Source organism: Leopardus geoffroyi, chromosome B1, assembly GCF_018350155.1.
Source record: "Leopardus geoffroyi isolate Oge1 chromosome B1, O.geoffroyi_Oge1_pat1.0, whole genome shotgun sequence".
Classification (NCBI taxonomy): Eukaryota; Metazoa; Chordata; class Mammalia; order Carnivora; family Felidae; genus Leopardus; species Leopardus geoffroyi.
In genome coordinates, this window is record NC_059327.1 from 31,068,362 (window position 1) to 31,080,745 (window position 12,384).

Consider the following 12,384-nt stretch of genomic DNA (forward strand, 5'->3'; position numbering starts at 1 on the left):
CAATTCCACTTCTACACATTTATTCTACAAAATCATACTAGTGAACAAAGCTGTACTTACAGAGACGCTTCGGCAGCACATTTTTATTTAACCGCTTACTGTTAAAATGTGCATTACTATTTGCAATAAGGAAGGACCTTCTAATCATTAATAAGAGACTAGTTAAGAGGCGCCTGGGTGGCCCAGTCGGTTAGGCGCCTGACTTCAGCTCAGGTCATGATCTCACGGTTCGTGGGTTCCAGCCCCACATCTGGCTCTGTGCTGACAGCTCAGAGCCTGGAGCCTGCTTCCGATTCTGTGTGTCCCTCTCTCTCTGCCCCTCCCCCACTCATGCTCTGTCTTTCTGTATCTCAAAAATAAATAAACATTAAAAATTTTTTTAAAAAATAAGAGACTAGTTAAATAATTCTGCTACATCTATCCTGTACATGATATGTAACTATTTTAGCCCGGGGACACCTGGGTGGCTCAGTTAAGCGTCTGACTGTCTGACTTCGGCTCAGTTCATGATCCCGCAGTTCACGGGTTCAAGCCCCGTGTCGGGCTCTGTGCCAACAGCTCGGAGCCTGGAGCCTGCGTCAGATTCTGTGTCTCCCACTCTCTCTGCCCCTCCCCCTCTCACACTCTGTCTCTCTCAAAAATAAACATTAAAAACAATTTTATTTAAAAAGCGAGATGACCCTATATCATGAAAAGATAAGCAATGCATATTAAGTGGAAAATTTTTCAAAAGAGTCTACATAAAATGATCCCTTTTATGTAAAAAAAGGATGTATTCTGATGTTATGTTTTAAAAATACTTACAAACAGTTCCACTACCACCAGAATCCTTCATTTTGTCCTTTTGTACCCATACCCATATGTCTTGCTCATTACCCACCCACCCCTAACCTCTGACAACCAGTAATCCGTTCTCTATGTCTGTAATTTTCTCGCTTCAAGAACGTTATATGGATGGAACCGTACAATGTGTAACATTTGGGGATTAGCTTTTATTCGCTCCACACAATTCCCTTGAGGTCCTTCCAAGATGGTGTGTGTGTCAATAGTTTATTCCTTTTCATTGCTGAGTGGTATGGATGGATGTCCCACAGTTTGCTCAGCCATCTGGAAGGATGTCTGGATTCCTTCCAGTTGGGCACTATTATGAATAAAGCTGCTATGAACATTCATGGAGCTATTAAAGGGCAACAAAGGATCTTCGTGGTGATGAATTCCTCAGTATCTTGACTGGCAGTCATTGATACAGGAACCTCCACATGTGATGCAAATGCATAGTATGAAATGCATTACACACAGGAATGAGTAGAAGTAAAACTGTGAAAAATCTGAGTAAGATTCGTGTGTTTTATCAATGTCAATATTCTCCTTATGACGTTGTACTGTAAGTTTTGCATAACGTTACCACGGGGGAAACCGAGTAAAAGGATAGATGGGATGGTTTCTACATGTGAATCTGCAATTATCCCAAAATTAAAATGTTAAAAAATTTTTAAGTTACCCTCTTCAAGAATTCCAGGAGTTTCTTTTGATTTCCGTTGTTTCCAATTTACTTTACCAAATGTCACTGATTGTCTACTATGTGTTAAATACATTCAACTTTATAACAGACTGACCTTCCTGTACTATTACATAATTTTATTTATATTTTTAATGTTTATTTATTCTTAAATTTTTTTTTTTAACGTTTATTTATTTTTGAGACAGAGAGAGACAGAGCATGAACGGGGGAGGGGCAGAGAGAGAGGGAGACACAGAATCGGAAACAGGCTCCAGGCTCTGAGCCATCAGCCCAGAGCCCGACGCGGGGCTCGAACTCACGGACCGCGAGATCGTGACCTGGCTGAAGTCGGACGCTTAACCGACTGCGCCACCCAGGCGCCCCTAATGTTTATTTATTCTTGAGACAGAGACAGAGCGTGAACAGGGGAGGGGCAGAGAGAGAGGGAGACACAGAATCCGAAACAGGCTCCAGGCTCTGAGCTGTCAGCACAGAGCCCGACGCGGGGCTCGAACCCACAAACTGTGAGATCATGACCTGGGCCGAAGTCGATGCCCAACCAACTGAGCCACCCAGGTGCCCCACTATTACATAATTTTAAAGGACCAAATTAATTTAACAAAAAATTAATATCACTAAAACATTTTTAATCATAAAAAATTTTTAATCGGCAATAAAATTTTTAAAATTACGTCAAGGCAGGGGGAGCCTGGGTGGCTCAGTTGTGTGTACAACTCTTGACTTTGGCTCAGGTCATAATCCCAGGGTCATGGGATCAAGCCCCGCATCAGGCTCCACACTCAGTGTGGAGCCTGCTTGGGATTCTCTCTCTCTCACTCTCCCCCTGTTCTTCTTCCCCACTCGCACTCTCAACTCTCAATCTAAAATTAAATAAATAAATAGGTAAGTAAATAAATAAATAAATAAATAAAATTAAGCCAAGGCAGAAAATCATCTTTCCCCCTCAAGTTCCCTCCTCCCATCTAGTCCCATCCCCAAAGAACTTCCATTTACTACATCTCTTTCCTGGCTCCAAAGCATATATAGATACACACACACACACACACACACACACACACACATCCATTTCCACACATATTTTTTTTAAATGAAAAAGGAATCCTGCTATCCAAAATTATCTACATCCTGCTTTCTCAATTAATAATATATTTGGAATGAATAACGTACCTGGGATGAATCAGTACAGCTAGATCTATTTTGGCCATTTTTAATGGTATACACCATAACTTACTCAACAACTCCACTATAAATGAACATCTATGTTGTTCCCACTGTTTTGCTATTATGAGTAAATCTGCCACAAACATTCTTATACATGGTTATATTATTTCTAAAGAATAGATTCCTTGAAATGATATTGCTGAGTCCAAATGTAGACATGTCTTTAACTGTTTACTATTAAAAATGTGTTGGGGCGTCTGGGTGGCTCGCTAGGTTGAGCGCCCGACTTCAGCTCAGGTCATGATCTCCCAGTCTGTGAGTTTGAGCCCCGCATCGGGCTCTGTGATGACAGCTCAGAGCCTGGAGCCTGCTTCTGATTCTGTGTCTCCCTCTCTCTCTGCCCCTCCCCCACTCATGCTCTGTCTCTCTCTGTCTCAGAAATAAATAAACATTAAAAAAATTTTTTTAAATATGTTATCAGGGGTGTTATGGATATTTTTATTTATGCACTCCTATATTGCTTAAATTTTTGAAATGAGCACATAACTTTTATAATAAATTAAAATATTTAACCTCTTTAAAAGAAAAAACAAAACGAAACAAAGACTTTGATCACTTTAGGTCATTCCCTACAGTCTTCTTCGCCAGAAATTCTGTCTACTATTCAGTACTCCCCACTTGAGGCATTTCGGAAATGTAAGGTTGATTGGTTGGTCGGTTGGTTGGTTGAATAATTGATCTGTTAGGCTTGAGCTCTCACGATCACTAGGAGTGGCATTTCCTGGGTAGGAGCCAAGGATTGCCAATATCTTGCAATCCATGAGAGATTTCTGCACCAAACGCCAAAAGTGCCTGTGCTGACAAACTCCAAATCCTGCTTTAGAACATCAGACCCATTTCTTCCTACTCTGGCCTTTGGTCTGAGTCCTTTACCACTATCAGTCATGGACACGCAGGGCTGCTTCTTGATGTACAGGAGCACAGATCTCGGAGAGGAGGAAAAACACTAAAGACCCCAGCTGCTGAACTGAACCTGTATCTGCCCAGACCTACCAGTGTCAGTGGGGCAGTGGCTAAGCTGCCCAGCAGATCCCTGGCATCCCTACAGCACGTGATCGGCTCTCACTAAAGCAATCCAGATGATGGCAACCATTTCGATTGTTCCATCACCCAGCACTTGCCCATTATGATGACTGAGAAGTAAATGTATTAAAAATCACCTGGGTGGCTCAGTTGGTTAAACAACTGACTCTTGATATCAGCTCAGGTCGTGATCTCGAGGTCTTGAGATGAAGCCCCGCGTTGGGCCCCACACTAAGCATGGCGCCTGCTAGGGATTCTTACTCTGTCCCTCCCCCACCTCTCAAGAAAATGTATTTTTTAATGGACCAGCAATAATACACTAAGAGCCCTTTGACCTCAAATATAGAATCTCAGGACAGGAAATCAGGACTTTTAAGCCAATCAGCTCCCAGCCCTCATAACCTCTTGTTGAAAACCACAATTTGTTTTCAAGAAAACAGTGCCCATAACATAGTCTGTTATCAATCGACTAGTATCCCCGTTGCCAAAAAGATCCCTTCTGCAGTCTCAGGTCTGCAGTCTGGCTATTTTTAGGTGAACCCAACACCGTAACATCACTGTCTCCCTTGATGCATTTCACACAACCAAAAGAGGCAGTCACATTAAATTACAAAGCTTAATTTTCTCATTCCTGGCCTCCTGGCATTACCCAGAGACGCTTCTACTTCCATTAGGGAATACTCAATTATAAATTCGACTCCAAAATACATTTGCATATGGCGTGGTGGACGCTGATGAGCTCCAGGGGCTTCCTCAAAATGACCCGCCCCTCGGGTCTGAATGTCAACGCTCTCCCAGGTGCTGCCCGAGGACAGGGTTAGATAGCAACAGGGGACCGTACACTGAAGAGACAGAACAGGGGGGACATGGCCCAAAGGAGGCAGGCAATCCTTCCTTCACAACTAGCTCCTAAAGGAGGGAGGTGGAGGCTATCACTCCTCCAGGGGACCTCTTTCCTGAACCCCTGACACAGAAGAATGCAGTAAAACACCCCTTAAGCTTTATCCCCAAAGCTGTCTGAGATTATCGCCCCCACGCCCCGCGGCGAAGTGGCACACAATGCCTTAATGAGAGCCTCGCTGTTGCAATAGTCCTAGTTCAGTGACAATCTCACAAAGAAGTGCCACCAAAACAACGACGCAGGCTTCATCGTTGGCTGGAAAGTCTGTTTTTGCCTAGGGACAGCTGGCGGCAATCGTAATTTACTCATTTGGACCGAATGAATGGTGTCTTATTTCCTCCCCTCTGTGCAAACCCTCAAGTATGGACATTAGAGGAGGCAGAGTTCTTGAATGTCATCCGATGCTGCTCTTTGCCAAGAAAGTCTTGCTCCCTATTTTTAAGCTCCTAGAACAATCCCATTTTAGGGCATTTTTTTTAAATCTGGATGAGGTTTGGGATAATTTGCATCACCTGTTTTCCTTTAAAAATGATTTCTTGGGGCGCCTGGGTTGGCTCAGTCGGTTGAGCCTCCGACTTTGGCTCAGGTCATGATGGCGCGGTTTGTGAGTTCAAGCCCCGTGTCGGGCTCTGTGCTGACAGCTCGGAGCCTGGAGCCTGCTTCAGATTCTGTGTCTCCTTCTCACTGACCCTCCCCCGTTCATGCTCTGTCTCTCTCTGTCTCAAAAATAAATAAACATTAAAAAAAATTTTTTTAATAAAATAAAAAACAAACATGATTTCTCGTTTTTCCACACTGGGAGGCCCTTCTGGATTCCATGTTGGAATATTCTTGAGTCTCTATGCGATGTCTCTGCTCATTCAGTTAAAAAGGAAGCAGGTTTCATGCTTATTGAAGGAACCAGCTACAGAGACTTCGTCAGTGATTTCAACCTTGGCAGTACATTAGAATCACATGGAAAGCTTTTTAAAACCCCAGTGCTCCAAAAATGACATACATTTGATTCCATTTACATGATGTTCTTGAAGAGAGGTGCGTGGGAGGGGCTTTAGGGACAAAGAACAGATCTATGGTTGCCAGGGTCTGAGCCTGGGGGGAGAGGAGGGGGGTCTGGCCTCAAAGTATGTACAAGGACAATTTGGGAGGTGTTAGAATTAGTCTGTACCCTGATTGTGATGGGTGTTACGCGACTCTATTTTACATGTGTTAAACTCGTAGACATGTACATCAGAAAAAGAAAAAAGTGAATACTACTATATATATTTTTTATTTTAGATCTCAATGTCCAGGCCATATCCAGGCTAATTAAATCTGAACTTCTGGGTGGGATCCAAGCATCCATATTTTTTAAAGCTCCCAGGGGTTTCCAGTGTGCAGTCAAGGTTAAGAAACACTGGTCTATGGGAGTAATGTGTCTTTGACAGGGAAAGCTGCTGTTTTGCTAGCAGCAAATTCCCCACCTCCCAGGGGAATTCTGTCACTTGGGACCCACTTGCCACACTCTGGGGTGTAAAGTAGGTTTTTGCACTTCAGTTCTCACAGAGACACTTTTCCTTATGATTAGCGTGGATTTCTGTCTCTAGGACTCCTGCTCACTGCCCCCAAATAGTCCCACTAGACATAGGAGACACTGAGATGTTGTGTTTGAGGGCTATTTCACCATCACTCTGGTCCCCTCTCCTCCCCCAGACACAGAAGGTAAAATATATTAAAAATTGGCACATGAGGGGCGCCTGGGTGGCTCAGTCGGTTGAGCGTCCGACTTCAGCCAGGTCACGATCTCGCGGTCCGTGAGTTCGAGCCCCGCGTCGGGCTCTGGGCTGATGGCTCAGAGCCTGGAGCCTGCTTCCCATTCTGTGTCTCCCTCTCTCTCTGCCCCTCCCCCATTCATGCTCTGTCTCTCTCTGTCTCAAGAATAAATAAACGTTAAAAAAAAATAAAAAAAAAAATTGGCACATGTGATCACAGACAGGCAAGAGTTTTATGACGGTTAATTTTATACAACAACTTGACTGGACCATGGGCTGCCCAAACATTATTCTAGGTGTTTCTATGAAGGGGGTTTTGGATGAGATTAACATTTAAATCAGTAGACTGTGTAAAGCTGATTGTTTCTGTGATGTGGATGGGCCTCATCCAATCACTTGAAGGCTTGAATCCAATGGAACACAAAGGCCAACTCTTTCATGAGTAAGAAAGAATTCTTCCCGCCAGCCTGTCTTCAAACTGGGACAATGGCTGTTTCCTGCCCTCAGGCTGGAACTCAACTATCAGCTTGTCAGTCTGTTGACCTGTTGAACTAGAACTACACCCTCAGCTAGCTCCCTTGGTTCTCAGGTCTTCAGACTTGGTCTAGAATTACACATCTGCTCTCCTGTGTCTCCATCCTGCTGACTCACTCTGCAGATGCTGGGACGTGTCAGCCTCTGGAATTGTGGGAGCCAATTCCTTATAATTAAATAAATAAATATATAGAGAAATAAATGTATATTAATATGTGTATACGTACATGTGTGTACGTACATATGTATATGTATGTGTATACATATACACATACACATACACATACATATACATATACATATACATATACATATACGCATTCTATTCTATTGGTTCCACTTCTCTGGAGAACTCGGATTTCTTAAAATTCATAACCACTGGCCAAGTAAGCCCAGGCTACTCCAGTTTAAAGGTAACATAAAGTAGGGGCACCTGGGTAACTCAGTCAGTTAAGCGGACTCTTGATTTCAGCTCAGGTCATGATCTCACGGTTCATGACATCGAGTCCTACATTGGGCTCTGCGCTGAAGGTGTGCAGACTGCTTGGGATGCTCTCTCTCTCTCAAAATAAATAAATAAAAACTTTTTAAAAAAATACAATAAATAAAATAAGAAATAAAGGTACCAAGAAGCCACTGACATGACCGTTCTAGAAATACCATAGAACATTTACATGCCCTATCCATCATGCACTTCCATTCCAAGGAATGTTCAGGTGCTCGGAACGTGACCTCACTTCCTGCCACTGCCTCACCGATCACCACTCCAAAATGAAGAGCAGCAAGGAAAGGAAGGAAGAGCTTTCATTGCCTTTTCCTAGAATAGGTGAAAATGTCCTCCTTGGAACAAACTCAGAAAGGTTGGTTCAAGCAGATCTTTGCTTATTGCTTCCATTCCAGTTGTTTCGTTTCCTCCTTGGGAATACCTGAAATTCTGAGGTTGGCTGTCTTTGCTATCTTCAGTAGCTATTATCCAGCCCACATCATCTTGGTTAAAAGTCCTTGTACTTTTCCTCTGCATTCTTAGAGGTGATTATAATATTTGCGCTCTACCTCGGTGGGCCCATCACTTTCTGCCCACCCTTCAGTTTACTGCCATCAGTGGGGATAGCCACTCGGCTGTTGCATTTTTAATTGCTTTGCAATGGTTCCTTAATTTACTCCACTCCCTCCTTGTCTCATTCTGCTATATATTCACAGAGATAGTTTCTCCTGTTGCAAAGTCCTAACCCTTCATTATTTACGCCGGGTCTTCCTGCATCCTGTTATGCCAATGTTCCCTGGAATGTTCTCGTCCTTCTGCAGTAAGTTGTTTCAGACTTTACTCTTCATCTGAATATTCAGAAAGAGGTTCCCTCTCCTTTCTTTTGCAGGAGATTTCATAAGCCCTGTGATGAAATGTTTTCCGTTGGCTTATTCAATAAAGAGAAGATATCCATCTGGATTCAATGTTTACTGAAATTCAAGGTGTGTGGACTGTCCTTGGCCCTGAACCCTCTCCACGAGGGTGCTGACTGAATTTTATTCTTTTTTTTTTTTAATTTTTTTTTTTTCAACGTTTTATTTATTTTTGGGACAGAGAGAGAGACAGAGCATGAACGGGGGAGGGGCAGAGAGAGAGGGAGACACAGAATCGGAAACAGGCTCCAGGCTCTGAGCCATCAGCCCAGAGCCCGACGCGGGGCTCGAACTCACGGACCGCGAGATCGGGACCTGGCTGAAGTCGGACGCTTAACCGACTGCGCCACCCAGGCGCCCCTGAATTTTATTCTTTTTATATGCAGCTGGAGAGGAGTGGATATTTCAGCTCCTGGATCAATGTTCATGTCTAGGAAGATTTTACCTGATGTGATTCCGTTAAGCTAAAATGAAATCAAATTTTTCAGGTATTTCCAGTACCTGACTCTGATGCCGTGAAGGGACAAAGCACATACAAAACCGTAATTCCCTAAAAGTACCACTATTGAGTTCTTTTAGTCTCTGACTCCCACATAGAATGCTTAATTGTGGGATGCGGGGGGTGGGGGTAAGGAGGGAGGCGTTAAACTTCTCATGATGTAATGCACCCTTGCTATCTTCTTCTTCTTTATGCAATCTGTGTGGGGAGGTACAGCAACAGGTAAAGAAGGAACGAGGGTGCCTCTCAAAGCAGCGGCCACTCGGTGTAACATTTTTCATTCTTCTTTTATTGAAGAGTGATTGAACATCTACTCTGTGTTCGGCACTCTCGTATGATGAGGGCACATAGCAAAACAAAGCCCCCGCCTTGTGGAGGTTATGTTCTGGTGGGTACAAAACCAATGACTGGCCAAATTGATCAGGTGGGGAAGGGTCATGAAGAACATTGGGGGGTGGGATGTAATGGAGGGGCTTAAGGATTTAGGAAAGGCATCTCATAAATTGATTTCTACCAGCTTCTTTCCTCCAAATAAATACTATATCGAAGTCTAATATAGAAAACACAAAATCCTTCAGTTACGATGGGCACTCCGCTTCCTTCAATTCCCCTCAGAGGTCCTTGGGTCTGTCCACAGGGCTTCAAAAGACGCAACCAGAAAGCCACTGAAATGAGCCCCTGAAACACATTTTCAAACATTTTAATGGTAGTTTGGTTTTTGAAACAACTGATACTTATGCAGAATGAACCTAGTCCCTAAAGTGAATGAAAATTCTGGAGGATATCATTCAGATTCCAAATAAGCCAAGAAAATTTAATATAACAAAAAGACTGTTTTTCTTACAAATGCCTATAAACTGACAGTTTGAACTGGTGGCCGTTGTGAAAAGAAATCTACAAATTGTTCCAACAGTGGCCTCATTGTCGGACTAAAGGGACAGACTTCTAAAATGAGTCCTTTAAAAGAAAGCAGTTACTCAAGTGAATGATTTCTGATAACTTTATTAAAAACCAGTCCCACTGCTTAAGGAACCTGTGTCAAGTGGTGGAGAAAACAAATGTTTTGTGTTCAGAAGAACCTGATTTTGAAGTCCAGATCTGCCCCATGATACGTAAGGCGAGATACTTAACCTCTTTGAGCTGAAGTTTTCTCATCTGTAAAATGCGAGTATGGAGACATTTCACTACAGGAACCACACACAGCCAATAACCATCTGGACATGTTCCACATGGTTTTATTCAGAGAAACATAAATCAAGGTCACAATGAGATGTCAATTTACACTGATTTGGTGAGAAAAAATGTAAAACTCTGGCAAAACCTAGTGTCGGAGAGCATGTGGAACCATTGAATGTCTTACAGATTACTCACAGATATAAAACCTGGTGCAACCATGCTGAAAAACAATTTGGCACGATCTTCTAGAGTTGAATATTTATAGATGCTGTGCCTCAGCAATTCCACTGTTAGAAATACACACGGGAGAGATTGACCCACATACAGCAAAAACACATGAGACTGTTCTCCATATTTAAGAGTCTGGTTTTTCATCTCTTTTTTCTTTATTTGTTTTGTTTCTTGACTTCCACATGTGAGTACAATCATATGGTATTTGTCTTTCTCTGATGGATTTATTTCACTTAGCATAATACCTTCTGCATCCATCCATGTGGTTGCAAATGGCAAGATTTCATTCTTTTTATGGCTGAGTAATATTCCATTGTGTGTATACACCACATCTTCTTTATCCATTCCTATATCAATATACACTTGGGTTGACTCTTAAATACAGAGAAAAAACTGATGGTTACCAGAGGAGAGGTTGGTGGGAGGATGGGGGAAATAGGTAAAGGGGATTAAGAGGACACTTGTCGTGATGAGCACTGAGTAATGTATAGAATTGCTGAATCACAGTATCATACACCTGAAACAAATATTACACTGTATGTTAATTACACTGGAACTAAATAATAATAGTAAATAAATAAAGACACCCACAAGAATGTTCACAGCAATAGCATCCACAAAAGAAAAATCCTGGAGACAACCCTGGTGCCTAGCAACTGGAGAGTGGACAAACTGATGTGCGGCCACACAATCGGACAGAATACATCAGGTAAAATGAATGAAATACAAGCATCCGTACAATATGGATAAATCTCAGCAAAACAATATTGGATATAAAGGGTAGGTTTTGAAAAATGCAACTACGCTGTGAACTTTTATAAAGTTAAAATGAGTATAAGAATACGTATAGATGTAATAAAATGATATAGAGATGAGCACAAGGTAACAGGATCTAGGATGATGGTTACCTTAGTTGGGAGGAATCAGTGAAATGGAAGTAGATGTAGTTATTGTCAAGATCCCGTGGGGCACCTAGGTGGCTCAGTCAGTTAAGCATCTGCCTATTAATTTCAGCTCAGGTCATGATCGCACAGTTCGTGGAATCGGGCCCCTCGTCGGGTTCTTTGCTGACAGCACGGAACCTGCTTGGGATTCTCTCTCTCCCTCTCTCTCTCTGCCCCTCCCCTGCTTGCGCTCTGTCTCAAAATAAATAAGTAAACGTAAAAGAAAAGAAATATATATCCCAGCTTTTGTTTGGGTAGAAGATCTGGAGTGTTTATTACATTAATACAAAATATCCAACTATATAAATAAAAGTAGACCATGCATGGTACAATAACAAGAATGTGTCATAAACCTAAGATTATGATTAACCCAATTCTCTAACGCTGGGATCCAATAAAAAATAATAACAAAATAAAATAGAATGGGGCTGAACAAGACTTACCTAGCATTCATCTATATATATCTTGCTAGAAATTTCCTTAAAATGCAGTGTACTGTCGTTTATCATTACATTTGCTTAGGAGGCCAAAAAAAGGAAGAAGAAAAGAAGAAAATAGAATGGGGCCAACAACACTTACCTCACGAAAATTTGCATGAGTTAATGAAAAAAATATATGTAAAACAGCTGACACTTAGAAATAGATCTTAAATATTAACTCCCTTAATACGTATTCTTTACTTAACAGTCACAAAAATATAGTGCTATTTCTTCACATTTCCTTGCTAAGATATGGAGTAGTAAAAAGAAGGGAGAGTACACTTAGAAGACTAGTTCTCCCAGCTGCTAGCTGGTGACTTAAGACAAGCCATTTGAACTCCATGAACATAGTTTACTCGCTTGAAAACAAAAACAAAAACAAAAACAAAAACAGTGAATTAAGACTCTTCGGACCCCTGAATGTGGTACTCATGTCACATGTGTGACTCATGTCACAGGAAAATCATGTCCTGTGATTTTCGCATTTCATGAAACATCATGTTTATTTACATATTTTCCTCTATCATTCCCAAGAATACCCAACATACAGAATGGGATTATTAGCCAGTCTTCTTTCTAGCATTCACTCTACAAAAGTTAGAATGAATTAATCAATAGCAAATAATGTATAAATGGTAAAGAAATAAGAAACTGAAAATCCTTGTTACACAGAAATTCTTATCTGTGACCACCTTTCATTTAAGTCAC